Consider the following 18070-nt stretch of genomic DNA (forward strand, 5'->3'; position numbering starts at 1 on the left):
AAGGGTATGAGGAAGCAGCGTTTTCATCCATTGCTGGTGAAATCTAAAACTTTGCAAGCTCTATGAACAGAGCAATTTGGCAATATTTCTACCATAATTAAAATGTGCATATCCTTTGACCCAGCAATTCCACTATTAGAAATGGATCCTATAGATACGTTCACAAACGTGTTTAAAATGATATATGTACAAGGTTATTCCCTACAGCCTTGTTCATGATAATAAAACTGGAAATGATCTATATGGTCATCAATATAGTACTGGTTAAATAAATTCCAGCCCATCTCTAAGTGGAATGCTTTTTCATTTGGGTAAAAAAAAAAAAGAGAAATTGCAATAATCATTAGATTATTGCTGGTATATGCCTGAAATCTCTGAAAGAATATATAAGAGATTGGTAACAATTGTTGTCTCCAGGAAGGGTAACTGGGAGACAGAGGGAGAAGGGAGACTTATTCTTCACTCTTTTTGTACCTTTTAAACCTTATAAACATTGATTATATTATTACCTTCCTAGAAACAAATATTTTATAAAATAATAACAATACAAATATTCATATCGGCCCCAAATATCTAAAAACTTGTCTGGTGATTCTCGCTGTCAACCACACTAGGAAGCTATTGAGCTGAACAATTTTAACCCTGTTTCATAATTAAGAATCACAGGGTTAACAATTAACTAACACCATCATCTCTTCCTCCTCCCTCAAATAAATATACGTGCAAAATAAAGTCAGTCTCTTAATTCCATCCCTGTTATTCATTACTTTCTCTTAGAACTCATTCAACCTCATGCCACCTTAAATGGGCATGAAAATATCTCATAGTGCTCCAAGGATGGTAGCCAGAACTAACAACTATGCTAATATATTAACACAGCCTAGTGCCAAAGATGTTCCTTCCAGGCATCCAGAAGATGAAAACTTGACATAACTGACACCTTGGCAACAGCCCAAAGCTGTGCATTATCTGCCTTGGAAAATAAAAACTCACATCCTCAACGACTAAGAGTCCAAAGTCAACAGTCATGGCTTTTGTCTTTTCCCTAATGTGAAAGGTCTCCCCCCCACCATATCCCCCTTTAAATTTTAGGCTAACCCCATCACTTGAGGACTGATTGTTATCATGTTACAGCCATATAAGGAACACTAAGAAGTCATTACTTATATTGAGATTCTGCTTAAAAGGGAAAATTCTGCTTAAAAGGGAAAATATCCAAAGCATATTAAGTGAAAGGAAAAAGCAAGTTGTAAAACCAAATGTGTAGCCACGTTCCATCAATTTTTAAACATAATTAATACACATAATTTGTGTCTATGAAAAGTTTGTATGTGAAAAATTGCGTGTTCCAAATTATTAGCTGTGGGTAAAAGAGAAAAGGAAGGGAGAAAATTTTATGTTTAGACTGCTTTGTACTACTTGAAATTAAACAATCAAAAATAAACTTTTACATAAAAGAATAAAATTTTTGAAAATAATAAATTAGACTTTCCTTAAAAAAGAGAGCACTTGACAGCTACTAGAGACCTTCCCCCAAAGCTCTGAACTCTAAAGAGGCTACAGAGACCTCATGCTTCTGTCTCTATGTACAAGTTTCAAACCATATACAGGCAATCCCGACTTTTAACTCAGAGACACTCCCACAGACATTTAGCACTTCAGGCCTCCCCTCATAGAAACATCTTACACACTCTATTCTGAAGTTGGTATTTGTGTTACCCCCATAGCTTAACACAACCTTAATAGCATTTCATCCTGAGAGCGAGACTTCTTTACAGAGATTTCAAAGTACTCCAAGGAAGCATATTATGAAAATGTAGTTCTGGGAAAGGTAAAAGTATGGAGACAATAAAAAGATCAGTGGTTGCCAAGGAGTGGGTAGGGGGCAGGGATTAATAGTCGGAGCACAGGATTTTTAGGGCAGTAAAACTTTTCTGTAGGGTACTCTAATGGGGGATCCATATTACTATACATTTGTCCAAACCCACAGAATGCACAACAAGAGCAGATTTTAATGTAAACTATGGGCTCTGGGTGATAATGATGTGTTAGTGCGGATCAACTACTATAATAAATGGACCACTCTGCTGGGGAGACAGAGTCTGGGAGAGGCCGGGTGTGTGGGGGACAGGGGCGCCTATGAGAACTCTCTGTATTTTCTGCTCAGGTTTGCTGTGAACCTAAAACTGCTCTAAAACATAGCCTATTTAGAAGGAAAGAAAAAAAAAAATAAAGTGGTCCTATAAGGTGAAAAGAATGGCAGAAGCATTTTATACGTAGGGAAATGGTGGTGGTATTTGAACAACTTGGCCAGAGTTAAAAGATAATTGAGCAACTCCACCAAAAAAAGCCTACATTCAAGGTAATGCAAAAATAAAGAACCGCTGGGTTTGGTCCTATCTCTCTTATGTTGGATTTATACAAAGCAACAAAATGATCATCGTGGCTAAGAAGTGACCGTGTCAATTTGATCTCTGCCAAGGAGCATTAAAAGAGGTGATTTGTTGAAATGTCTCTACTGCTGGCCCTGGCAAGGCCACCGAGAGCTCCTAGGTAAAAAGCTGGCTTGGCTACCTTAGAGCTGGCCCCGGGGCATCTCCTCCCGCAGTCCTTCCAGCAGTGGCTCTTCCCCAGAGCTCCGCTCACTTGCTCCTGGAGCCCTGGAGGTGGGAGAGGCGCTCCCAGAGTCTCCTGGAATAATGAGAATTCTCCAGTAGCTCTTGCGCTGGCAATGTGATGTTCACAAGCGGCTCGGGGCTGTGGAGGGGAAGAAGAAAGAAAACCAGCTAAGCAGAAGAAAAGTCTGTAGTTGTGCATGTGCAGGCTAAAGGAAGTGCACACTTGACAAGCCTTTCAATTGAGACCACAAAACCAAGGCCGATTTACAACTGCAGCAAGGATGGAAAGGGCTGGAAAACAGACACGCAGTAAGTTGGGGTCATAGGTCTGTACCGATCTTAAATATTTTTCTAAGTGACACAAAACCCAGTGGAATCTGCAGTTGGTAAACTTCAAAATCAAGCTCCTTTAAAGTCCATATACCACGTACTCTAGCCATTACAAAAACAAACAAAAAAAACAAAGGCTTTGCATATATCAACTATGATATGTACCTGGGAAAAACAAAGTTCAAGCCGTCCACAAGTATAGAATGAAAGTCTCTCTCCAGACCCCCGGCTGCTCCTAGAGACACCCCATGTACCACAGTAACCAGTTTCTCGTGTATCCACCCAAAAATAACCTGGTTTGGGTCCATTTTCAACCACCACTCTCAGCTGTAGACAGATCTAGTTCAAAGACTCATAAAACAATGGTGGGGTTAGGATCACACAGCGGAAGGAAAGGGGGCTCTAGATAACTATCAAAAAAAACAAAAAGCCACCCAAGCTCCCTTTTCCTTTAGGAAGAATTTTAAAACATCAATATTTGTCAAAGGAAGAGGAAATTTTTATTAGAACCAAACTTTCCCATTCAAATAGCTGAGCAACACAAAACACTGAAAAACGTACTCCTTTTGGAAAATAGCACCTTTTTATTTTTTAACCTCAAGGGACACTTTGCCAAGAAAACTTTCATGTAAGTAAATCAAAGCAGAAAACAAATCCAAAATACAGCATTCCTCAATAATTATTTGGAAGTAAAATCACATAATTAAAAAAAAAATCACATCAACCTTGAAATTCAAGGGAAATGCTTTACAAATAATATCAAAACTTGCCTCGCTTCAGTTTAAATTGAGCCTCAGAATCAATTTGAAAAGAGAATCGAGAATGTAAAAATAAGACACTAAAATAAGACAGACAAAAATATCCCCCCGTAGAAAGGTCAACCAGAAGCTTGACATTTTCAGCAATCATTTAGTGAAGTTAAAGAGTAAAAAGCCATTTCTAGAGTGGACATCCTTAAAAACAAACTCTTCAGCTAAGCAGCATGCACAACCCTTGAGTTTCAGAGCAAACTGTGGAAATCCTGGTGTTTTCCTAGACAGGGGAATGTGGCAGATTCATGCGGAAGTTGCTTCCCCGTCTGCTGAAGACTAACTGCATTTTAGAAGGGGCGAGTGCAAAGGGGCCTTGGCGGCCACCCTGCTTAGGACCAGCCGTGTCTTCAAGTTATAGGTACTACCGGGGGAGGAGCTTTAGATAAGCAAGAAAAGAAGGAAATACTGGTGCATATTTTTCTGATTCTTTTTAAAAATCAGAGATTTTTTTTTTTAATTACAGAAGTACTTCTAATTTCCCTTCCAACTTCCCAGCTCTATCACCTTCCTGCAGAGAATTCCTTCAAGAATGTGCTCAGGTTCTCCTGCCTCGCTCAGCCTTCCCTAATGATTTTCACATTTTCCAGATCTTTCCATTCTAATTCCTCTTGTATTAATATTCTATAGGACTTAATTCTATATGACCTGGCACTTAATCCTCTTCCTTGAACTGGGCTTGTCTCAAAAAAAAAAAAAAAAAAGGCGAGGATCACATATTCTTCTTCTGCAACTCGCATACAGTTGGTGCTCAAGAGTTACTGGATAAAAATCAAGTCTTCAAATTAAGCATAGTTTAATATTTGTCTTCAAATTATCAGGCTGTCAAATAACCCATGGATTGAAGTCAAAACTGTGGTGTACTACAAGGAAGAACAAGTCAGTAAAATGACAGCAAAGGTGGAAAGCAAACTCCAAATACTTAACTCTTAAAATGTTCTGCTCAGGACCCATCTCTGCACAAATACACTCCATGCCAATAGGCAAGCGTGACAGATCCTGAAAGGTAGTTGAAAGTAGTTTTGTTCAAAACCCCAAGAGAGATTTAAAAAATAAAAACAAATAAAAAGAGGCATATGCACCAATTAAAATCAGTAAGATAAAATAAATATCTATACAGATATCCTTCAACTTACAATGCGGTTACCTCCCAATAAACCCATCGTAAGTTGAAAATGTCCTAAGTTGAAAATGCATTCACTATTTCTTACCTACCAATCATCATAGTTGAGCCCAGCCTAATTTAAACTTAACACTTACATCAGCCTACGGTTGGGCAAATTCACCTAACACAAAGCCTATTTTATAATAAAGTGTTGAATACCTCATGTACTTTACTGAATACCGTACAGAACGTGAAGAACAGAATGCCTCTAAGTGTATCGGTTGTTTACCCTCGTGCTCACGTGGCTGACTAGGAGCTGCCGCTGCCCTGCCTCACAAGAGAGGGTCGTACTGCATGTCGCGTGTCGTTGGCCCGGGAAAAGATCAAAATTCACAATTCAAAGTACACTTTCTACTGAATGCGTATCACTTTCGCACCATCTTAACACTGAAAAATTGTTAAGTCGAACCATCGTAAGTCAGAGACCACGTGCATACAGCAAACTGCAGCAACTTGTCACAAAACTTTCATTGAGCTGAGTTCTTCCAAAACCTTGGCCAATTTATTTGTTTAGCTATGGAGGTTTAATTATTGGCAACTAATCATGCCATGTGAAAATCTGACCCATAAAGGTTAGAGGCACATTCCTGTGAAGTGGTGGAGGGTGGGTGTGAGGAAGGGGGAAAGGAGAAATACAAAAAAACATTCTAACTCCAATTGCAGGCTTAACATAGTAGTACATTTTTCTTTCATCCAATTTAAGAGAACATGCATAGTTTCTTAAAAGTCGTGGTGATATGATGGGACTGATAACAGGCAAGCATAAAAGGTACTTAAAATCTAACATGTTCTTGGCAGTCAAGCGACAGGGAAATCGGGGCAAGTTTTCTCAACTTTTTAATTATAACTATATCCTTGGCTTCTAGAAACTGTGGCTTTCAAATATACAAATCCTTGCTCTTTCAAGACATCATCCCTTGTATGCTGATATATGTTAATTAGACTTATTGTGGTGATCATTTTGCAATATACACAAGTATCGAATCACTGCAATGTATACCTGAAACTAACATAATGTTATATGTCAATTATACCTCAATTAAAAAAAAAAAAAAGAGACAAAAGACATCACCTTGTACCTTCCCCGTCTATCCACCCAGCCTCATAACCCAAATAAACCATGGTGTGTGTGTCTTTGCTACAGAATTACTGTTAACTGAAATTACTTTAAGCAGCGTATGGTAGCAAGAACATGGACTTAGGAAAGAGCCAAACCCAGTTTTCCAACCTAATAAATGTGATCTTACAGAATTTAACCCGTTTGTTTCAGTTTCCTCTGCCACAAAACAAGGTTAATATCTCCCATCTTTAAGAGTTAGTAATAATGCCAATTATTATTCAGCTCTAGAACTGTGCTAAACACACAATTGCATTATCTGATTTAATCCTAACACCACAAAAATGCAGAGGAAGGTATCAGTATTCCTACTTGAAAGATAAGAAAACAGTGTTAGAGAGGTTAAGTGAAACTGTCCCAAGATCACACTTTTGAAATATGTGGTAAAACAAATCAACTCAGCTTATGCTGAGTCCAAAATCTGTGTTCTTAATTGCCTGTAAGTTAAACTGTATCTTGACTATTTGTAAGAATTGAAGTGATTTTTGTAGTAAATATCCTTAGGTCCCTTTACTGTTTTCTACCTCTTAAAATAATAGAAGTGCTAAAGCAGCATGGTAGAAAAGCATAAAGTATACCAATCCCAAACAATAACACAAATCATCCACATGATACTACAAATGTCCTCTTGTTCTGGCTCTAAAATAACAACGCTACAACCAAGCATATAAACGTCAAGAATCCTTGAAGAATAATCTACTCCAGATACTTGAATACGTGGGCAAGATAATACTGGGTATTATCTATCAGTAATTCTGAAGAAAGGCAACAAAGATATCAACCAGTTCCCAAGATTCCCAATCTCCCAGTGGGGAAAAAAAATAGGTCACACACCCTAGACAAGCTTGGGGGACACCACAGAGCTCAAAGAACAAGGAGAGCCACATAAGTTGCGGAAAGATAAATGCTGATTGAATCAGGAAGCAGAGAGGGGCACAAGGATACAGCAAATCTCCTTCTCCAGAAATTTTCAAATTCTCTGTAGACATTACGCTTTGGGATTTGGGAATGAGAAATGGGAATGTCCAGGAAGTTCCCCAGAATTCCCCAAGTTATAAGTTATTCAAAAAACACTCCCAAACACCCTTTACTCATTATTATGGATATCTAAAGGAAAGGTTAAATAAATAAGAAATAAACTTGATAGTATTTACAAAGAATTGTAGTCTATAACAAATGTTCAAATGCTAGAGAATGTCAGTGAGCATTATTGGGGAGCATTCCAATAGCAAGCCAAATCCAGCCCTCAGTCTGTTTTGGTAAATAAAAGTTTTATTGGAACACAGCCCCACTTGTTCATTTCACGTATAGTCTGTGGCTGCTTTCACACGAAACAGCAGAGTTGATAGTTGTGACAGAGTCCATATGGCTTGCAAAGCCTAAAATATTTATGATCTGGCCCTTTAGAGAAAAGGTTTGTTGATCCCTGAAATAACCTTCCTCGTAGATCCAAATGCAGGTTAACAGCACTACACAGAATCACATGTTGAAACTGCCATCTTAAAGGCTTATTTTGCTTTGGAAACGTATTTCTGGGAATACCACTCACAGGATTTGTATACAACACGCTATGCATATAAATTTATATTTATTTTATTTGCAAGGATGACTCACCAGTAGCAGCAGACAGGGCCATGAATACACATTTATAACATAGCAACAGCTACAAGCAATCATGACCAATTCTCTCCTCTGCGCTCCTATCCCGACCTGGCCCTGGGAAATGTCAATCTTATCCTTCAATTCTGTAGGCTAGCTTTCAACTTGACACCAGTGGATTCCTTTCATGTACTTATGTCTCTGTGTTGATTGTTTTAATTCTCACAGGAGAATTTCAACACTTTTTCCCATTTACCTTTTTTCTTAACTGATTTTTCTGGGGATTTGGAAAAATATAAATTTCCCAGGAAATCCTGGGAAGGAATTCTACCATGAAAGCACTGTTCTCTTCAGGTGTATATTTAGATAGATGCTGAGTAGGAATCCAACTCACCAGAAAAAGACTTGGGGAGAGGAGGCAAGCATGAGGATGAACCAAGTCTCCAGGATGTTTTAAGGAAAAGATTAAGGTCTGTCTCAGAGCCTAGAAAGAAGACCAACCAAAGTGGAGACAGGAAGAAAGCAAGATTTCCTAATGCTTTGGCCCCTGGGATGGATTTAAGGTCCAAATTTCAGAGCACCTTTCTCCTCCAGAATTTAAATTATAATTTGGCTAAGATGAGAGGCGTCTACTGTGGACCATGACAGGAGTAAGTGCAATTAAGTTCCAGACTATATTTCTGAAGATAACATGCTTACAACTTCAAACACCCTCATCCGAAGTGGTCTGGAACCCTATCAAGATCCCATTTCTCCGTCCAGCCTTTTAAAGGCTCATTTATTTGTGCCAGCAATATAAAGCATGAGGATCATAATAAAACTCAAGGGAACAAAGGCAGTGGGATAGAGTAGCAGCAAGAGGGTTCCAAACTTGAATCAGAGAGTCCTGGGCTGAATCCCAGCCCTGTCAGTCACTACACAGGTAGTCTTGGGCCAACTGAGCTGCCGTCTCTCCCAGGCAACATGGGCATCAGGACGCCCTTGCAGAGTGGCCATATGTGAAGTACACGGCATGTGGTGGGTGGCAATAGATGATAGCTATTAATAAAAATTTAATAGTAAGGAGCAGGTGTAAAGAAGAGGAAACAGTGAGGAAGACTGAGAATCACAAGGGTTGAATTAATAGGTTGAATCATATGAAACTGCCAAAATTTGACCACTTTGACTCATAAAACTAGTAATTTAAAAATAAATATTATAAAAGAAGCCTGAAAGGAGAGAACATGGAAGACTAATACCCCATACTCATTCCCCCACTGGTGGCACCTTAGAAGAAATCCAGACACCAGATGGGAAGGCTACAGACTAAAATAGAAAACACCTTCGCCAACTCCTCACCAGATAGGAGGTGTGACTTCAGGGAAGAGAAGATTCAACAGAGACAGACAGAAAGACAGAAACACACACACACACCCTCGCTCACACGTAGCCCATGTAATTCACTCGTTCTCTCTCTTCCTTCTGCATTCCTGCTCTCTCCTTTTCTTTCCTTATTTCTTTCCCCACACAAGGCCCAAAGGTGACTTTTGTTAACCATTTTGGGAAGGAAACACAGCATTTCTGGTCAGCTGATGTTACCAGCTGCACGGCAAGCCTTTCTGCAGGCCTTGTACAGCAGCTGGTAGCTCGATAAAGAAATCCAATGGATCCATCACTTTTTCCCCCTTATTTTTCTATCTTCTCTTCACACCATAGTTATTAGTTTTGTTAGTCTTGTTAACAAAGACTAAATCTTGTTAGTCTTCACCCAATTAATGGGTCTGTGGTTATTTCACAGAGTCATGTCAATTCCTGGATGAGATCTGAGTTTCAAGACACCCAACTAGCCCAATCCTAAGTAGCTCTAGTGCAGCTATATCTAAGACTCAGAATGGTTCTGAGTGAGGAATCAGAGCACCTTGAGTAGACAGGGATTAAGAACTGGCAGAGGTAAGAAAGAAGTAACTTGTCATTTCTTCCGCGCCCCCAATGCACTACTCTCTAAAGAGAATCGGACTTCACTGGTAATCAGATCGCCTTTCTCTGTTGGGTCCCAATTTCAGGTATGTAAATCCCATTCTTGCAGAACTTCCGCACTCCCCATTTCCATGAGGCATGCATGTTTTATCTGCTGTCTGGCAGTGATGTGGTAATCCTTGATGATTACCCTCAGATGTAATACCATGCAGGCTTTCATCAGTGGATGATCTCAAAGCACTGTTTACAAGAGTTTGCAGGATGCCACCCACGTGGGCCGGAACCAGATTTTCTAGTTTTCTAGTGGGGTGTTTGTTTCTCCAAAGCTCCACTCTGGGGTTCCTGGGTCTATTATACACCTTTACTAGACAGACATTAGCAAAGCTTCAACAGGGAGCTTCTTGAAAATAGGCATTCTGTATATCCAACGTCCTGCTGTATCTCCAATGCCTGGTTCAGCATCACATCAGACTTATTTAAGTATTTGTGGAATGAACGAAGCTTAAAATTACAGAAAAGCAATAAGTATTAACAGTTTCAAGCTCATAAACTTGGTAAAGAAAATGTGTAAATCACTAAATGGCTAAGTTTCTACCCTAGACTTAAATTCAAAGCAGCGCAAAATGTACCAAACTCTTATTTGACAGGAACAAGTTAATATAAGAAACATAAAAAAAAAATACAGAGAATTATAGAAAAGTTACTATTTCATAAAAGCAGTCTTCATTTTAGAATGGCAATAAGTTTTCCTAGTACATGTATTCACCAAACAACTACTACACATTAAGGTTAAGTTTTTCAGAACCATATCTACAGAAATTTCCAGAAACATTGAAGGGGGTTATTACAAAAGAGGGGCACCAAAATAAATGAAGAGAACTAATGCTTTTAAAAACCATTCTTCCAATACCCTCTTGCAAATATTTATGTCAATTACCAACCTAAATAAAATTTTCACCAGATCATTCTCCCTAATTAAGATTCAGCGAGAATTAAAAAAAAAAAAAAGGCAATCAACATTCTTTTTCTAATTGTTTGGTTTAATTTTTATTTACCCATAGGCACTTCCAAGGCTAGGCAGGAAACTGGAAACTGCTTGCCCCCTGTGTGGACAGAACAAGGTAACAAACAGAAAAAGATCCAGTAAAGTTTAAAAAAATTAAGTGAACAATATCTTGTATGGCTGTGTTTTCTTGTTGTGTGCTACGTGTGTGTACTACATATCCATAATTATGTCAGACAAGCTATGCATTTTACAAGCAGTTGCCAGACCTGCAGTGAGTTATCTGAAAAACTAACATGCAAGCTTCTTGGAGAGGAAAATAGCTTCTTATTTACTGTTTAGCTTTATAATAATTGGGTACCATCCCTTCCATACTAGACAATCAACAAATACTTGCTGACTGATGAACAATGAGATTAATTTAAAATAAGATTAAAGTCAGGAATCCAGGGGACTCTGGGTCTATCACTGACCGAGCAGCCTTGAACGTTAGGTTTCTTCAAAGCCTGCTCTATCATCTCGATAGGATTATTGCAGGGGGTCATCAGGCACAGTGGAGAAAACATTACATTAATGAGCTAGACACACCCCTGCACCATAGCTATGTGACACTGGTAAGTCACCTGTGTTCTCTGGCATCCATTTTTCCTACCTAGAAATTGAGAGTGGTGGCCCAAGTTGCTAAGTTTCCTCCTACCTAAAAGATTCTCTGTTTAGATATTTCTTTTACAATTGCTAGCAGGATTCCTCAAGAATTATGCTAACAGGAAAGGCTACCTCTTTAATTAAAGATGGTTTTCCAATCTACTCCTGTACTGAAATGCGAACCAACCCGCTCATTAAAAAATAATAACATTTTTCATTTAATTTAGCAATTTAGTTCTTAACTCACCGAGGTTTGCTTTTAATTTAATTTGCCTACCAATAATTTGTTTGCCAACTGAAGAATAACTGAGTAAGAAAATGCACAAAAGGGTGCAGAATAACCGTGGCGGGGGATGGGGATGGGGTCGGTGTCTATCACGGCCAGTCTCTCAAGGGGTATGGGAATGTGTCCAGTTCCCAAGACAAGGAATCTGGATTAACAAAACTCAAGTCAGCGTGTCTACATCACCCACCACCCAAAGCTGCTAACCTTCCTTTATGTCCTATCTCATGCAGTGGCACCACCCAGCCCTTCCCGTCTCACACCAGCAGCACTCCAACTCTTTCTCAGGGATTTCCTCTAAGTACCTGCCAACAGTGCCGACAATGGCTCTCCTGAGCGTGTGCAAATTCCTGATTTCTAGGACCTGGCCTGAGACTTCTCCCACCTCATCCAGTTACCACCCCCCAGGCACTCTGACCCTAACTGCACCTTACAGCTCCCTGAGGACGCCTCCGTCCTGTTCGCCTTCTGCCTTTGTACTTGTCCGCCTGCGATGTTTTTTCCATCTGTCAATTCCTATACTTCAGGATCAGCTCGAGAATCACCTCCCTATGGAAATCTTCTCTGAAGCCCCCAGGACCACACCCTGTCTAAGATACATGCACCCTCCTCTGTTGTTATCACAGCACCTAAAAAGTGCACTTCAATTTTTTTTTTTTTTTTTAATTTCACTGCCTAGTGAGCCTGTGAATTCCTCAAAGATAAGGAGTACTTTTTCATTTCTGAAAACATCAGGGATAGTCGTATAAACAACAGGTCCTTAATAAATGCTGATGAATGAATGGGTGAACCCTGATAATGGACTCAAAGCAGAAGAGGAATACTCTAAGGGAAATATGAACAGTAAAAATTGAGAAATAATTATGCTACTGGAAAAAGGAGGTAGGCCTACCAGAATACACGTTTAGGGTTGTCATGGCTTTTCATTCAAAGCAAAAAAACTCCCCCAGATCCTAGGTTAAAGAGACTAAGAGAGAACTAAAGTGTTTATTTCATACAAAAAGACAGTATGTAAACTAAACGTATACACTAAACCATAGCTTCCTACTGACTTACATATGAAAACAAGGAAGTATTCCCTACTCCAACAGTTTAGACCATAATCTTTTTCTAAATTACATATATACAGAAAAAGAGCTTGAGAGCTACACTCAAATACCATGCTAACACTGTAACATTACTGGAAATTAAGATGTCAATAAAATGTAAGAAGAGAAATGCTTCATCTTATAAGAATAATGTTAATTTTTTTCCGAGAAAATTATTCCCAAGGTGGTCATGTGGAGCCACATGACCTCCACACAATTCCCAAAGCTAGGCTCTCACTCACTGGCCTCCCTCCAGATGTCTTCAGTCAAGGTGCTGGGGGCCAGAGTGGGAAAAAGATGAGTTCTTCTTACCATGACAATGCTACCTTCTTAATGGTTCTCCCCACCCAACCCATTTCCCCAACCTCAACCTTTTTATACCACGTAGTGGGAAGAAAAGAATAAATACATAAATTGCTATATAATGCAGCTGAACTTAGTAAGCATAAAGAAGGTAAGAGAAAGGAGCCCATGGCCAAAGTTGAATGCTAAGGAAAAGAGAAGGAAGATACCAAGAACAGGCTTGCCTGTTATTAGCACTGGTTGCCTGGGATCACTTGAAGTTTACACATAAAATTGCTTAAGGCATGAGTCATTTCAAATCATGACTGTATTGATTCATTTAATGTGTTCAAGCAAACCTGCGATGAAGGTGACCTAGAAGTCTTGAGATTCAGATGATTATCCAATCAAAATAAGGGGGGTGGCAGACATATTTTGAAAATCAAAACCATAAATAAATGTTCAGAAAATTTTTACATAAAAAAGAATGAAATAATGCCATTGGCAGCAACATGGATGCAACTAGAGATTATCATACTAAGTGAAGTCAGAAAGACAAATACCATATGATATCACTTATATGTGGAACCTAAAATATGGCACAAATGAACCTATCTACAAAACAGAAACAGACTCACAGACATAGAGAACAGACTTGTGGTTGCCAAGAGGGAAGGGGGAGGGGGAGGGGGAGGGAGAGGGATGGATTGGGAATTTGGGGCTGGTAGATGCAAACTATTACATTTAGAATGGATAAACAACAAGGTATAGCACGCGGAACTATATTCAATGTCCTGTGATAAACCATAATGGAAAAGAATATAAAAAAGAACGTCTATATGTGTGTAACTGAGTCACTTTGCTATACAGCAGAGATTGGCACTACACTGTAAATCAACTACAGGTCAATAAAAAAAACTGAATTAAAAAAAAAAGAAAAATTTTTAAAATCCTGTTGCTTTCTCATTACAAACGGGCAGAAGAATGTGAGATTTCTTAGTTTATCAAAATTGAGCATAGATTTAAAAAACAGAAGATTGAGAATTTACTGTTCTAGAGGATTCTGTCAACAAAAACTGGTGTCAACCAGGGGGTTGGTCCAGGAACTTGGCTTCTACTCTCACTTAGTTCACAGGATGATTGGGAGCCCAAACTTCAACTTCTACTTCAATGATCTTAGCTTCAAAATCAGTCTTACATGCTGATGGTTTCTTTTGGGGAAAATGAATATGTTCTAATATTAGATAGTGTTGACAGTTGCACAACTCTGAATACTAAAAGCCACTGAATTGTACATCACAAAAGAGTGAATGTTTTGGTATATGAACTAAGTCAATAAAAATGTTATTTTAAAAAATGAGTCTTAAAGCTCTTACACCTTTTTCTATGTAACTTAGACCTTGAGTGTACGCTGTGCAGTGCCTGCTCACTGCATGGGCATACGTTGTCTCCCGAGTCATTTTGTGGAAAGAGCCAAAACACTGGAATCACACAGTTTGGGAACTGAACCTAGCTCTGTCACTTCCCAGGCTCTGGGATCTTAAGCACATTACTGTCTGAGCCCCAGTCCCCAGCTCTAAAACAAGCAGACACTACTTACCTATCAGATGAGGAGACTGTGAATCTGCAAATCACCACCAAGCTCAGACTGATGGCAACTGGCATAAAATAAAATGGGATGGGCTCTAAGAAAAGATGTATGGGGCGGGGGGTGGGGGGGGGTGGTGGCGGTGAGACAAAAGGGGAGATGCAAAAGCCGGAAGGATGTGGCAAATGCAGAGTCAGGACCAAAGCCAGCCTGCCTAGAATTAGGCCAAAGCCTTCTGGAATCTTCCTTTTGGTTCCAATGATGCTATGGGGTGGTGGTGATGTGAAGTGGAAGGGTGGGGATAGGGCTGTTTCCAGAGGAAGCGCTATTATCAAGACCACCTTATCTACGGATACTTAAATCTCAGGATTCTTACTCAAGTAATTTTATATAAGTAACCACAAAGCAGAGACATTTTCTATACTTTTCATCTCCTCACGTGTCATTAAGCATTCCGTCCACTAATGGAATTATAGCCTCTTGATTTGGGTTGCTATTAATTAGAACACATAGTTTTCCACCAGGATTCATTTTTTATGGATTAATTCTATACAATAAAACATGCCTGAAGTTGATTGTATTAGCAGTCTTTTCTTCGCAAGCCTCAAGATTCCACACCTGTGATTAACTTACATCAGCACAAGTTGAAACTTCAGCTTTTCCATCATTTGTGATATTGCAACTCTTAAGAAGCAACTTACCTGACAATTAATACAAACAATCTATATTTACCATCAATAACACAAATTCCCAACTGGGCCAGAATTTCTAATGTGAAAGTCTTTATAGTGCTTTTAATAACATCATTCTCATTTAAAATGAGCACTATTTGCCAAGCAGCAATTAAAAGAAAAAAATTATATGTATACATATATATATAGTGTGTGTATGTGTCCATGTGTATGTACACACATACACATATATATATTTTAAAAACATATATACTTTATGCCACACGTTTCTACCATTGAAAGCAATTCCAGAAGAGGTAAAAAGCTGAGCAAGTTGTCCTGTCCTCCCCGCAAGTAGAGGCTACACCACAGCCAACTAAATTCTCTCACTCCAAGTTGCTGGAGAGACCAACGGGTTAACAAAACTAGTCTTCCTCAGCCGCACTTTAAGGCGCCAGGAGATTAGTATGAAAAAAAAAAAAAAAAAAAAAAAAACATTAGCAATTGTCTCTGTTTACCATCCACACTGTCAACAATTCTGAGAAACATTCCACTGAGTTTTTTCAGGTCACTAAACCCTTGTCCATTTCATAAATATTTGTCTCCTGATTTTGCTTTTTTACTTTTTAAATCCCAGAGGGAAATGATAGTGTTCTATAAGTGTCAGAATGGCTTCGTTTCTAAAATTGGAAGGAAGAAAAGGCTAGCTTCTGTTAGTTCTAATTTTGAAAGCATTAAGTATTAGGGGAGGGACCTCTCAGATAATAACCTTTTTTTTTTTTTTTTTTACATTTTAGTTGTCTCAGGTGCATTTCTGTTGCTTCTACTAGCATTGCTGTGCGGTCAGGTTTATCTTAAGACAACACATTCTAGCATACATTCAACTGAGTCTCCTAGATTTATAGCCAAATTTAGACTGGCTTAACACAACCGGAAGGTGTCCTTCCACAGTTTTTCACATTGGACATATGAAAAGTGGGTCAGATACGTGTCTAGAAGCTATTTTATTTCAAACATAATTTTGTATGGTGAACTTTCCTACACACACACACACACACACACACACACACGCCATGCTTTAACTGCTACTTCAGAGTTGCAGTCGGACTCCTCATGCCATTAGCAAAGACAAGATCCAATATGTAAGATAATTTAGGGGAAAAAAAGGCAAATAAATATAAATATTCCATAGAAATAGGGGCCTGTCAGGTTGGGAAAAGCTTCCACAGCTTCTATATGTGAATGTATTCTCTCTCTAAAGAGAGGTAAGTGGTTCCCAACTCTTGAGGTTTATTGTACATCAAACATCAAGAATGTTAAGGAAACTTAGTATCTTATACACATCTACTATCATTTCTCAAATAACTATGACTTCATGGATATGTATATATATCCACATTTAATACATATTATATGAATATATAATAAAAATGCAACTACAACCTTTAGTGAAGCCTCTAATATTTTTTTTAAGGAAATTACCAGCCCTCCATGCCCTACCCCATTCCCAGGTGTCCTCCATCATTATCTTTTTTTCTCTCCTACACTGTGGTTAAAACCCCGAGCGGAGGCCGCACTGCCTGAGCTAGATTTCAGGCCCTGCCATTTGCTACGTTTAGCACCTTAGGCACATAACTCATTTCCTTCATCTGTAAAATTAAGATAAAAAGAATTGGACCTGCTTCACAGAGTAATAATCATAAGGGCTAAATGAATGAATATATGCAGAGCACTCAGAGCAGAACCTGATATAGGAGCACCATGAAAGGGTAAGCCATTACTATTATTGATGCTGTTCTTATTATTAGAACCAGAATCTTGACTTTTGTGGTATTCACTTCCTTGTTTTTCTCAATAGTTCTTACCTTTTAAGGACTAAAAAATAGTGTTACTCTGACTTGGCTTGTCAAGACTTTGACTTGTCTTTGAATTCCCTTCTTCTCTCACTCTGCAAGACGTTATAGAATGCATGGGAGAGGGTGGTACTGAAATGGCTCTAACGGACATCAGAACTTCTTGACCTCAAGAACAATAAGAAATGACCTGCAATACTCACAATGAACTGCAGTGTAGCTCTGCTGCAAGGCAGGACTGAAAACGAATGGTAAGTCCAAGGATCCCTCAAACTCTAAAAAGAGAGTTTATTGGTAGACTAAAGGGAAACCTTCACACTGATGATGAGTTTGCAGATTCCATCCCCCAAGGGTTATCTAGTGAGGAGAACACTAAGAGCAAGTCACCACCAACCAACCAGCCAACTGACATCTTTAATTTTAGTACACGTACTACTCAATAGGGGTGCATAGGCGAACATCTATCAAGAACACTATGGAGCCATTTATACTCAAAAATCTAAAAATGAAAACAAAAGTGTCACATCTGGAACTCACCCAAGTCCTTCAAACATATAAAATTAACACAGTGACGCCCCGACATTTAGAAAAAGACAAGTTGGCACAGTAGTGCAAGCATGACATGTTAAATAAAGGCCATTCAATATCTAGTATTAATCACTGAGGAATCATATTTCCTCAAAATGGTCTCTCTAGTTTGCCAGCTAAATAAAAACTCTACTAGGAAAGACCACACACTTTTTAAAAAAAAATGCCTATCATGAAGGCTTACCTAAAAGAACATAGTCTGCCCGTGGATCTTACTTTGCAGTCTTTAGTCACAGGAGAAGAAACCATACTTGAGATAATATGGCCACTGCCACTCGGTGTGGTCTGGAAGTGGCCTGGGAGGGAGAGGTCTACAGCCAGGAACCTTGAGACCACTCACAATCCACATGGAGTTTCCAAAAGGGGAACACAGGTGGCACCTAAAGCCATGACTTAACTGCTCTTCCCTTTACATTTTACCGAACATCTTCACTCTGCGGTCAAAGCCCTCCATTTCAGGAGGGTAACCTGGGCA

At 39.0% G+C, this 18070-nt stretch overlaps 1 protein-coding gene across 2 annotated transcripts in view; it reads right to left on the bottom strand.

The window, feature by feature from the left end:
* Positions 1 to 18070, bottom strand: part of ACVR1 (activin A receptor type 1) — a 125287-nt gene that overhangs the window by 71681 nt on the left and 35536 nt on the right. Inside the window, exon 2 of one of the 2 annotated variants that reach the window (XM_059927917.1) lies at positions 2575 to 2757. The exons of the other annotated variant lie outside the window; for it this stretch is intronic. The gene's annotated coding sequence lies outside the window, so the exon portion shown is untranslated. The remainder of the gene's footprint in view (positions 1 to 2574; positions 2758 to 18070) is intronic. 2 annotated transcript variants of the gene reach the window in all.

This window comes from Balaenoptera ricei, chromosome 7, assembly GCF_028023285.1.
Source record: "Balaenoptera ricei isolate mBalRic1 chromosome 7, mBalRic1.hap2, whole genome shotgun sequence".
NCBI lineage: Eukaryota > Metazoa > Chordata > Mammalia > Artiodactyla > Balaenopteridae > Balaenoptera > Balaenoptera ricei.